Below are 13,244 nucleotides of genomic sequence, written 5' to 3' on the forward strand. Positions count from 1 at the left end.
ACAGTAAAAAGATGATATTCACACTAGTTTATAAATATCAAAAAAGCACAGAGCATGTTTTTGGATCGGGTTGCTCAGAAGTGGGGTGATGCTGAGCATTCTTGTGAAGGATAATTTAGAGTTTCCTAAATGGAATAGCAGGGCATTCCAGATAAGATTTATACGCTCATTAATCGGTTCACTTGTTTTTTTATTCATTCATTCATTCATTCATTCATTCATTCATCAAATACCTATTATATGCCAGAAATATTCTAGGTAATAGCGATACAAAGTGAGTAAGAATGGTCTCTGCTCACAGTAGATATAGAAACAAATGCCTGAGATGTGTTTAATGCCCTGATAGAAGGTCTATACCTGGAGTTTTGGGGAAGCTTCAGGAAAATTCCATAAAGGTGGTAATGTTAGAAGAGAATTTTAATAGATATGTGACTATTTATCAGACTGATAGGAAAGAGGGTGAAGGGAAAGAGAATATTCCAGGCAGAGCAAACAGAAAGGCAGAGAACCTTGAGATAGCCCTGCATATTTTGCAGAACTGCAAGGGATTTGGCCTGATTGGAGCCTCAGGTATTTATTCTGTGGCACAGGGATGGAAAAGTCTGAGGAGGCAGGGGGTGGGGGCATTTCTGGGGGGCCACACACTAGCAGGAAGGTGAGATGCAGTGAGGTCATTTGGAGACCACACGTGATTTGGCTACTCTGGAGGAGGGGAAGGAGGAGAAACCAGACAGGAGGGAAAGGCCATGCCAGGAGGGGCCTAGAGTGCTGGCTTAAAGCAAACAGAGCCTTGGGGCCTGGGCCTGGATGGATCAGTTGGTTGAGTGTTCCACTCTTGATTTCTGCTCAGGTCATGATCTCAGGGGTTGTGGGATCCAGCCCTATGGCGGGCTCTGTGTTCAGCGAGGAGTCTGCTTGGGATTCTCTCTCTCCTTCTGCCCCTCTCCCTGCCCCCTGCCCCGCCCTCAGCTCCCCCCACCTGTGTGCTCTTTCTCTAAAATAAGTAAATAAATCTTAAAAAAGAGCAAGTAGAGCCTTTCCTGTCGGTGCTGGTGAGAGATGGATGGATTTATAAAATCAATTGTTTAAAATTTTTATTTGTAAAAACTTACATACTGTAAAATTTGCTCTTCTTGTTGTACAGTTCTATGGGTTTTGGCAAATGCACACAGTCATATACCAACCATCACAGACAAATGTAGAATAGTTCCAGCACCCTACAAGGATCCCTCAGGCTGCTCCCTTGGAGTCAACTCTCCTCCCATCCCAGGCAACCACTGATCTGTTTCCTGTTCTTCTAAGTTTGCCTTTTCCAGAACATCATATCTATGGAATCATATAACATATAATCTTTTGAGTCTGGCTTCTTCACTTAGTAATATGCACTTAAAATTCCTCTGGGTTTTTGTTTTTGTTTTTTGTTCTTTTTCGTGGCTTGATAGCTCATTTCTGTTTAGCACTGAATAACATCCCATTGTCTGGATGTATCACAGTTTACTTATCCATTCACCTCCTAAAGGATATTTTGGTTCCTTCCAAGTTTTGGCAATTATGAATAAGGCTGCTATAAACATGAGGTCCACTTCTTTTCATTCAAGGTTGCATTTTAGAAAGATTGCTCCAGCAACAATGTGGAGAATGTGCTGAAGGGACAAGAAAAAATTTGGGTTGAATGTTTCTCAATTAGTTTATCTCTTATTGTTCTAGGATGTGTTGTTACACAACCAATAGGTACATGGACAAAGCATTAACACAGTGATTGCTAGCATACAGGAAGCGATTCAACTGATTTGACCAATCCGAGTAATAAAGTATTTTAAAAATATACCAATCGGCTTCTTAGATATTTAACTCAGTGATTTGTAGTCACAGCTTATGTTGACCTATTTATTCTCTTCTTTATCATTTAGTGGATATAAGAAATTTAGAAAAAACGAGTGTTTCTTCTTCTACATTCCATAATTGTGTATCTGAGTGAAATGATTAATAGTGTGCTCTGCTTATACTCAGGGTGGTGTCATGATATTAAGGGAAGATGGATTTACTTTGATTAATGGATTTTTAAAAATCTTCTTTTAAGAAAATTTAGGTGTTGGCTTATGAAAGGTCAAATCCCAGTTGTCTGTAGCCAGCAAAGATAATACATAAGAAAATGGAGCTTTTCCTTCTGCCCATTTTAAAGCCTCATTTTCAGTGAATAAATAAAATCTATGTGTTTTTTTGAATTTCATTTAAATTGATTTAGAAACTATCAAATGGAAGTTTATATAGGAGTTTAAGCTACGGACTCTGATGACTCCGATTCAAATCCTAGTTCCACTAACTGTGTGACATTGGGAAAGGTACTTAAATGATATGATCTTACTTCCTCCTTTGTAAAGTGGGAACGATAAATGATAGTACTTATATCCAGGGTCCTTGTGAAAGCTAATTGAAATGATACCTTAAAATGCTTAACCAAGACTGATACATAGCATGTGTTCAATAAATATGGGCTATTATATACATTAACAAAATCAAGAGCCTACTTTAAGGCATTGTGCAGAAATATAACGATGAAATAATATATGGCTCCTTCGTCAGGGAGTTTGCAATTTGCAATCTATCTGGAGCCGCAGATATGTTAAGAGCCACCACTTAAAACTCAACCAGGGGCGCCTGGGTGGCTCAGTCATTAAGCATCTGCCTTTGGCTCGGGTCATGGTCTCAGGGTCCTGGGATCGAGCCCCACATCCGGCTCCCTGCTCAGCTGGAAGCTTGCTTCTCCCTCTCCCACTCCCCTTGCTTGTGTTCCCTCTCTCTCTGTGTGTGTCTCTGTCAAATAAATAAAAAAATCTTAAAAAAAAAAAAACTCAACAAGAATGAAGTAGAAGCTGTATTGTTTTTATATGGTAAGATGAGATCAGAGCGATTACAGATCCCTGGGTGGAGGAGAGGATGCTTCAGCCAAGGGCAGTATTTGATCTGGACCTTGGCAGAGGACGAGGGGTGCCATAGATTGAGAAGCAGAGGAGCATGACTCAGATATGGGTTTAAAAAGGTTTGGAGAAGGGTTCTCTTGAGCTTAAGAGTAGAGAGGCTAGGGGATGCTGGGGAAAGACGTGATGGGAAAAGCAAATAGAGAGAAGTTTATAAAGGGCCCAGGGTGCCAAGGGGAGAAGTTGGACTTGGTTTTACTTATTCACAATATTTTTATAACTTTTCATATTCGTGCTCTGAAAAGCCAGTCTAGAAGAGAACTCATGCAAAGTTTTATTTCCCTTCCTTTGGAAAAAGAAAACAAACCACCCTTGTAAATCATTAATGGCCCATTTTAAAAAGGAGATTACAGTCCTGAGAGTTACTATTTTTTCTATTCAGCAGAGAAATAAAAAGAAGCATATTGAATTATGTGAAAATATGAATTGGTCTCTGTGCTCCATTACCTATCTGGGACAGATTTATAAATACTGAAATGATATAAATGACCAATGTTCAACTCCTTTAATGAACTTTTCATGGGAAGGATACTGACATAAAATGTTTTAGGGCAAAATAGTTGTAGTCTGGAAATCTGAAGGTTATTATTGTCGTCTTCTGTGTTCACTTATGTCTAAGAGTACTTGAAGATTTTTAGTTTTTTGCCTACTTGGCCAATTCTGAAAACATTTGAGGAATTGAGAGTTTATTTCCTCATTTATTAGTCCCTGAATACCTTTTAAAGGTAACACTGAGATCTTAAGTCATTTGATCACTTCTCATTGTGCAGTTCATTGAAGTAGAACTGATATTCAGAGAATTAATTTCCAAGAAAGATTTAGTTAATTCTAAAATACCACAAGATGGTCTTCTTCAAAAGTTTAACGCAATGTCTCCTAGCATAATATTGGGGAGTGATGTCAGGAAGAGATGAGAAGTTGTTTCAAATTCTAGATTAGGCAAGCAATACTCTAGCAGTCTGTGGTTGAAGAAAAACGTTGTCCAAAGAATTAAACATGAAGACCAGCTCTCTCAGTGTTCCAAAGGTATCTAGTTACCCCAGAAGAATTTACCTGTAACCCAACTGGGGATTATTTAAATTGTCTATGGCATGTTCAAGTTGTTACTGAAAAGAATAGAAATGAAACCTCCTTCCCTCACAAGCTTTTTTGTGCAGTTTGGAAGCACTCACAATTTTATCGTTGGCACTGACTGAGTCCCTCCCCCATTTGAGAATCAGCATTGGCTTCCAGAGTTTTCTACTGTGGCATTTTTTGGGACTTAACCTCCAAAGAGATTTTCCTGCTTCATCAAACCTCACCTTGTTAATGTCCCATTTCCTTAGTTCTCTGATAAACGACTGGTGGTTCTGTTAAAATAATTTTAGGGTCTACTGTTCATTGATTTGTTCATTCATTTGGTTTTTATTGATTGCTATGTGTGTATTTATCATCTTTTGGATAAACACATTTTCACTTACTTGAAAGGAAGTGTGAAAATATATAGACTTTAGAGTCCAAGGTTCTGAGTTCAAATTCTGAGTCTGCCCATAACCTCTCAGGTATCTCTGCTGAGCTAATATAACTTCTCTGAACTTCAGTTCTCTCCTCTGTAGAGTGGTGTGAGAATAATTCCCATCCTGTGGGGTTACTGTGAATACCATGAAGGGGAGCTGCAAACTGAAAAGTGCTATTTGAATGTTATTTTTTTGAAATAAATAACTCTTGCTGAGGAAACACTTGATCACCCCAGAATACTCCTTTTATGGTGCAAGTTTCAGGCAGGTAGGAAGGCAGATGTAGGATATTCTTTGGGTTGTGTGGCAGGTTGTATGTTCTAAAGAGGGCTGCAGCAATAACTCCCATCCCATGTGCTCTTCTTACAGTGTGATCTTGGCACTCCTCCCATTGAGAGGTGGGATCTATGTTTTTTCCCCTTGGACCTGGGCCACAATGTGACACACCGAAAGAGTGTGGTAAGAGTGAATATGACTTCTGAGACTGGATCACACAATGCCATGCACTGCTGTCTTGCTGTCTTGGGGCACTCATGCTTGGGACCCAGCCCCAAGGCTGGGAGAAAGCCCCTATTAGCCCCTATGGAGAGGCCATGTTAGGGGTACCAGTGGACAGCTCAGCTGAGGTAGCAGCTGACCGTAAGCATCAACCACCAGTGAGTGAAGATGCCTCCAGATGATTCCAGCCTCTGGCCTCTGGGTCTCCTCAAGGAGCAGAAATACACCCTCTATGCTGTGCCCTGTCCAAATTCCCAATCTACCAGAATCCGTGAGCATAGTAAAGTAAGTGTTTCATGTCATCAGGTTTTAGGGTAGGTTGTTACACAGCAATAGCCAACCAGCACAAGATGGGAGGATTTATCTATTCTCAACCTACTCTTAACATCTTAAAAAGGTTGTAAAGATATTGGAACTGTGTTATTTCTATTATTTCGATAGCTTTACATTGTGATGGAACTACTCACTGGAACTCCAGAGTGAGTAGACCAGAGATCTAAAAATAGAAACCTCAACAGAGACCTAAAAATATTGGAGTTCCTACTTTTTTTCAAGTAGGATCAAATATAATGATGGTAAGTCATAATCACCTACAGCATACTCTCCTTAGCTTTTGAATAGAGGGGCTGGCTGTATTTCTGTTTGTTTCTACTTTTCCAAGCAATGAGAAATGAGCCTCTTCGTCCTCCTGAATGTGTTCAGAGTGGAATCCTATGTGAATTGTTTTCAGTGCTACACTGCCTGGCAACCCAACTTTCAGAATGAGGGGCAGGCAGAAAGCAGATGCTCTGTGGATACTTGGGGAAGAGAATAGAGGAAGTCTTTCTCCTTTCTGCAGCTTCGTAAGATAGTTTGGACAATTGGCATTTCCTGCACCCAGACGCTTCGGCTCTATCTCCTCATCTGTTCAAGAGGATTGTAAGCTCTCTTTCTCTTTAAACCTCTGAGTCTTTGCTCAGATGGTTTATTCTACCAAGAATGTCTCCCTTCACTCCCTAGCCTTCAAAGTCTAGCAGGAATTCTACCTTCCTCATGAAAGTGTCGTGCGTTAGATGCAGGACTTAAAACTTCTTAGCACTTTGTTGGCACTTCTCTAATTAGAATTCTTAACACCGCCAATGCCTGTTTCCCTGATTAGGTTTCGATGCCATTCTTGGCAAGGTCACCATCTTGTTCTCCTTCATGACCCTAACTGCGGTTTCTCAGGAAATACTTGTTGAATTCCACAAGGTACCTGAGGTAGTGCCAAAATTGTGCAATCAGAGTCAAGACATTTGGCTCCCAGTCTCAGGTCTGAGTCAGGTCTGCCAATAAGCAGATCCTGAAAATGGTATTGTGACTCTAGAAGATTCTTTACTTTTCTGGGCCTCAGTTTCCTCCTCTAGAAAAGGAAAAGTAGAGTAGGTCAGTGATTCTTGATGGGGTATGCTTTTTCAATACCACTGGTGCCCAGTGGTTACAGCCTTGGTTGTGTATCCAGCTGGATACACAATTTATGAGATGTCTTCTGGTTCCAGAAATGTGTGGGTTGTTGGATATTGCTGTGACCTGTGGAGTTAGGTGGAAGGAAGTAAGCAGATTGGAATTATAGGTTAGTACTTCAGAGACACAGCAAAACAGAGAGTTGAGGCAACTCGGAATGATAATAGCTAACATTTGTTAAGCCAGGCACTGTGCTGAGGGCCTAAAATGTATTCTTATTTAATTCTCACAATACCCTTATGAGGCAGGTACTATTATTACCCTCATTTTACAGATAAAGACACTAAGTCTTGGAGAGGTTAAATAATGAACCAAGTCGCTGAGCTAGGTTACTAAGCTCTGGGCCTGAGGTCACACCCAGGCTCTCTGACTCCAGGATCTGCATTCATAAACACCCACTGGCTGCCCTTCTCTTAGTTTTTGCTTTTGTGGAGGGGGGTGGTGGGAGGTCATGTTGTAGGGAGCTAGTCATATGGTTATTACAAAATATTGGCTTTACTAGTCTTTGCAATTCCTCTTATTTCTGGTGCCTAGCAAGTGATATGGGCACTTGTAAACATAATAATTTTTATGAAGACAGGTCATGGGGAGATGATTGGGCCATTTAATTTTTGAAAATTGCAGCATACCTCTCCAGATTCATGCAACCGTGGCATCACTTTATTGTATCATACATACTGGAACAGATTTTGTTATATTGAAAGCATTTACCTTCTGAAGGAAATGCCCAGAGTTAAAGGAAGATCTGGTGTTACAAGATCACCAACAACCAGGAAATGTAACAAATCTTGTGGAAACTCACCTGGCATTCTCATTAGAGGTGAGGGAAATGATATTCTGTAATTGCATAGATAGAACAATGATATCCTACTTCCATTTGCAAAATGTTTCACCCCATAGAACGATTAAGCAATTAGCATTTACTGCACCCCAGACATTGTTCATGTTTCTATATGTGAACAACTCCCAGATCTACCCTTTTACCCCCAATTTCCCTATCATCGCATCATTTCTAGCTGTATCTCTAATGCCTCTGCCAGGTTAAATGGCTCTTGGCTCCTGCTGAGCATGACTGATTTCCCCTTCAGACTTTTTTAGCACCCAATTTCCTAGTCTTTGTTGGCAGAACTCCTGTGATCAGCACTCGTGCTTGAGGTCATAGGAGAGGAAGACAAAGCACGGCAATTGGAAAGGATGCTGGTGGGGTAGGTGGAGAGTTGGACACAGGGCATTGGTCAAAGCCTCTGGCCTCCCACAGAACTCCTGCTCCCGGGAGTCCTGGCACACCAAGTCAGGGTCAAGACATTGTAGTCCCGGCCAAGACAGGGCTTGAAGATGTGGGCAAGCAAGTCACTAACATCTCAGGGCTTCAGTCTCTCTGAGTCTCACTTCTGAGTGGCCTGCCTGGTGGCCAATGTTCCTTCCTTGTATTATCGGGGGTGGCAAAGTGCCTCATGAAATAAGTACATTTCCCAGCCTTCTTGGCAGGAGGCATAGCTACACGTGTCTCGCCTGGACATCTAAGTGGAGTTTCACGTAGGGCTCCTGAGAAGGCTACTTAAGAGTGGGAGGTAACTGAGTAGGAGGAGATCCCTGTTTTGCCTTTCTTCCTTTCTTTCACCATGTAGATGTTGGAATTTGAATAGCTGACTTGCCTTTTGGACTAAGTCAAAGCCAACTGATTTGGGACTTTAATTGCATCTGTAAAACCTCTTCACCTTTATCATAGAATGTACCCTAATTGCAACGGTGAGATCCATCATATTCAAGGTACTGCCCACACTACAGGGAGGGGATTATTCTGGGCATGTACACCAGGGACAGGAATCTGGGGACCATCTTAGAGTAAGACAGTGGACCACAAAATGAAGAGAGTCTGATTCTTAATGACCAGGTAGCCTCCCTACCACCATGGGCTGTACTTCTGGAAGATGAACTTCTTTTAGATGAAGGACATATCCTTGGTTTATTAAAGCCATTGTATTCAGTCCTTTTATTAGCATCTGAAAACAACTCTTAATGATGCAGCAGTGAGTAGGATCAGACATTTCTAAGATCTAGCCTTTTCCATTCTCCGGGGACATTCTCTTTGATACGTGCACATTGGCTGATACCATGCCATCCACAGCTCTGCTCATCCCAGGCCCAAACTCTTTCACCTCATAATTCTCCAGCAGTGAGAAGAAGGCGTGGCATTTGAAGTCAGAAGACCTAGTTCTCAGGTTGGGCTTCTTTATTAGCTTTGTAACCTTGAGAAAGTTACTTCATATAGTTGAACTTGAATGTCTTAACTTAATTTTTTAAATTTTTTATTTGACAGAGAGAGACACAGTGAGAGAGGGAACACAAGCAGGGGGAGTGGAAGAGGGAGAGGGAGAAGCAGAAGCAGGCTTCCCGCGGAGCAGGGAGCCCGATGCAGGGCTCGATTCCAGGACCCCAGGATCATGACCTGAGCCGAAGGCAGACGTTTAACAACTGAGCCACCCAGGCGCCCCTTGAATGTCTTAATTTTAAAATGAGGGTAGGAATCATGCCTGCCTTGCCACCTGTATAGGGTTGAGGTGAGGAACGAACGAGAGAAATGTGTGAAGGTGTTTCTTGCACTATAAGTCTGCGAACAAAATTTAATGATGTGCCATTATATCATTCATTCATCTGTTAATCCTACATTTACTCGGCACCACCTATTTGTCCAGTGCTGGACTAGTGTTGCGGACACTAAGACTTGTAAGAAAGAGTTCCTACCCACACAGGACTCTGAGTTTTGTGGGGGAGACAGACAAACAAACAGTAGAGTATGAGACATGCTATGATAGAGGAACGTATGGGTTAGTTGGATAGCCTTGAGCCTAGAGCAAGGGATCAGGAAAATCTTTCTAGAGGCTGTGGCAAATAAAAGATAATAAGGTGCGGCGCCTGGGTGGTGCAGTTAGTTAAGCTTCCGACTCTTGATTTTGGGATCTCAGGGTCCTAGGATTGAGCCCTATGTCGGGCTCTGAGCTCAGTGTGATATCTGCTTCTCTCCCTCTCTCTACTTCTCCCGACCTGCTCATGTGCATGCACTCTCTCTCTCAAATAAAAACGAATAAATATTAAGAAAAGATAATCAGTGAAAAATATTGATCACAGCAACTACCACCATGTCTAGAGTATTGGTAGGAGCTATTGTAAGTGTGTTGTATATATATTATAAATAACCCTATGACAAAGGTACTGTTCTTATAGCTTCTCTTTTGCAGATAAGGAAACTGAGGCACAGGGTAATTAAACAAGTCCCCCAAAGTAACCCAGCTCATAAGTGGTGGAGCGGTGCCAAATCCAGGTGTTCTCACTCCAGAACCTGATGTTGTAACTGTTGTGTACTTGACAAGGTGGGGTGGGCAGTCTAGACAGCTGTGACAAAGAGCCTGTTAAATAGTTCACCAGGGATTGAGAGAAGCACCAAAGGGTGAAGGTGGTGGAGAAAGGGAGGTAAGATCACAGGCACAGAGAGCTAGGGTAGGACAGATAGGGACAGCTTCCGCAATCTAACAAAAAGCCTTTATGCTGTTTACAAAAGAAAGCCACTAAGAGTCTTAGCCAGGCTTACTTTTTATAATGATCACCATGGCACAGATGGGTAACGGGTCGGAGGGGGGCGACGGTGGACAGAGAGAGAGTGGAAAGGAGATGCTGACAGCTAGGTTTAGGGTAATGGCGGTGCGATGCATATGTGACGTGTTAAAAAGTTAAGCAGGCTAGACTGGATGATGACTGACAGAAAAGGAGGAATCAAGAATGATTTCCAGCATTTGGTTTAGCCTGATGGAAAGTAGAGCCCTAGGTAATACAGGAGCAAGTTTGGAGGAAAGACGAAGAGATTTTAATTTATGGAGTGTGCGGTGCTTTTTATGCTAAAAGGCAGTGGAAGGTACAGTCGTGAATCTTGGAGGTGAGATCCATAGGGTGAAGAGATAGACTTGGGAATTGTTCATATATAGATTAGAACAGAAGTCATGAGGATGGATGAAATTAGTAAGGAAAAGTATGTGGTGTGGGAAGAGATATAACCAAGGACAGGATCGTGGGGAGACCCCCATACTAGAACTGTGAGCTGGAGGAGAGCGAGGCATGCAGAGAGACAGGAAGAAATAAGCAGGGAGTGGAGTTAGAGCTGCGAAGGCAATAAATGGATGGTTTCATGCAGAAAGGAAGGCTGACATATGTTATATGGATGAGAAAGGACAAATAAATTAAGGACCAAAAGGTATCTACTAGATTTGACCCCAAAAAGATGAGAGCAACTTACAATAGCCAAGACATGGGAGAGACCTAAGCGTCCATCAATGGGTGAATGGATAAAGAAAATACGGTGTATACACACAATGGAATATGATTCACCCATAAAAAAGAAGGAAATCTTGCCATTTGTGACAGCATGGATGGACCTTGAGGGCATTATGCTGAGTGAAAAGTCAGACAGAAAAAGACAGATACTGTATAATCTCACTTATGTGTAGATTCTGAAAATCAAGAGAAAACAAAACAATAAAACCAAGCTCATAGATGCAGAGAACAGATTGGTAGTTGCCAGAGGTAGGAGGGTGCGGGGCAGGGGAATGGGTGAAGAAGGTGAAAAGGTACAAAATTCCAGTCATAAAATAAATAAGTCATGGGATATAATGAACTGCATGGTGACTACAGTTAGTAATACTCTGTTGCATATTTGAAAATCCCTAAGAGAATAGATCTTAAAAGTTCTCATCACAAGAAAAAAAATTGTAACTACTTATGGGAACAAATGTTAAGTAGACTTACTGTGGTGATCATTTCACAATATATACACATATTGAATCATTATGTTGGCATACCTGAAACCAATGTAATGTTATATGTCAAATGTATCTCAAGAAAAAAGAAATGACAGCAATTTCAGTGGCTGCTCTGGGTGGAAGTCAGGTGGCAGAGTATTGAGAAATTAACGGGAGGTGTGAAGGTAGAGGTAGTATGCAAAAAACAAAAGCAAAATGGAAAATGAGCTTTTCTAGAACCTTGATTGTCACAGGAAGAGAAAGTCCATAGAATAGTAGAGGGGTTGTGGGATTCTAGGTGATTGTTTTTTTTTCTTCCCTTTTTCTTGTAAACTGAGAACATTTGAAGGAATTTTTCATGTTAGGGAAAGTAACCACTAGAAAGGGACAGATTAAAATAAAGAAGAAAGGTGAAAACGGAGTGAGGTTTCTTGGGGTTCAGAGGTTGGGTGAGAGGTTCAGTCTTAATCCAAGGGTGTAAGTACAGTGCCGAAGAACCAGGATATCTTCTTTCCTCTCTCTTTGCTTCAAGTGGTGTTCCAGAGGAAGCCATGTCTTCTCTGCTAGAAGCCACAGATCCCAATGAGTGGCTCTGGCAGCTGGCTTTGGTGACACCACCTCATCTCCTTCCCCTCCCACTTCGTGATGCTGCTAATTGCTGGGCTCACTGTTTCCTAAGTACCTTTCATTTTTCACAAAGCCTTTATAGCTAGTTCCTATATTAAATTCCTAACGTCAAACTACCTGGTGTGGGCTCGTTTCCTAGTTGAACACTGACTGAGACATGTATTTATTGTAGAAATTTGGCCAAAGGAGAATTTTGTAGACTACAACAAAGAATATAAAGTCATCACTAATCCCACTATCAGAGATAACTGTGGTTAATATTTTGGTATATATCGTTTTAGATTATTTTCATATGTATATGAATTTTTTTTTCCTTCACAACTTTGGAGTTATACCTTACTCTTTGCTCTGTAATCTCTCTTTTTCTCATTTAACGTATTGAAAATATTTGACTAAATCATTAGTGTAATATGTTCTTTAAGCAGTCATTTGTGTGACTTCAAATGGATGTACTAGAACTTATTTAACCAGTCTACCATTGTTGTTTATTTAGATTGTTTCCAGTATTTCACTATTGTAATAATTCTCTATGCCAAGTTTTGGGGTATATTTCTGATTATTTTCTTTAGGATTAAAAGTGTAACTACTATGAGAGCAGGGTTTTTGTTTGGTTTGCCCACTGATGAATTCTCAGTGCCCAGAGCAGTGCCTGCCTGATGGTGGGCATTCTGGGTGAGGCTGAAGCGGGAGAACCGTGTTAAGGGACGCGTACAGTCTAAAGACCTTGTACAGGGGTGCCTGGGTGGCTCAGTCGTTAAGCGTCTGCCTTCGGCTCAGGTCATGATTCCAGGGTCCTGGAATCGAGCCCCTCATCGGGCTCCCTGCTCAGCGGGAAGCCTGCTTCTCCCTCTCCCACTCCCCCTGCTTGTGTTCCCTCTCTCACTGTGTCTCTCTCTGTCAAATAAATAAAAAAATCTTAAAAAAAAAAATAAAGACCTTGTACATATCGACATGCCTCCTTTTTGAGGGCCAGGGATGATTCATCACAAGAAGGCAGTTGGCCCAGAACTGGCCAGCTGCCTGATGAGTTGCACAGGATGGAGCCTTCAGGCTACCACAGCTGCTGGGGGTCATTCAGCTGGTGGAATTTGCCTTGTTGCAACTGTGAGCCAGCTAGACTGCAAGTGAAGGCCAGGGCCTGTGGATTCCCGTGAAGTCCATTTCTGCTCCCCCAGGACATCCGCTGGCTGCAGTACTGAGGCTGTTGTAACTGCTGTGCCAAATCTCAGGCCCTGCCACAGCTGGATGATGGCGCGGGCGTGGGTCCTTCTCTCCCAGATCTTCCTGAATGAGTTCTCAGGACTTTTCAACTCTGAACTTTTGAAAACCGAGATTTTCTTAATTTGGGGGCTTTCAACTAAACTCACAAACAG

General features: G+C 41.8%; 1 pseudogene; it reads left to right on the forward strand.

Annotated features, from left to right (window-relative positions):
* The first annotated feature begins 5,007 nt into the window (after positions 1–5,007).
* LOC114224069 (dnaJ homolog subfamily B member 6 pseudogene) overlaps positions 5,008–13,244 on the forward strand; it is an 86,227-nt pseudogene continuing 77,990 nt past the window's right edge.

The sequence above is a fragment of the Eumetopias jubatus genome, unplaced genomic scaffold (genome assembly GCF_037043125.1).
Source record: "Eumetopias jubatus isolate StellerSeaLion01/CBP00866 unplaced genomic scaffold, mEumJub1_p1.0 scaffold_8, whole genome shotgun sequence".
Taxonomy (NCBI): Eukaryota; Metazoa; Chordata; class Mammalia; order Carnivora; family Otariidae; genus Eumetopias; species Eumetopias jubatus.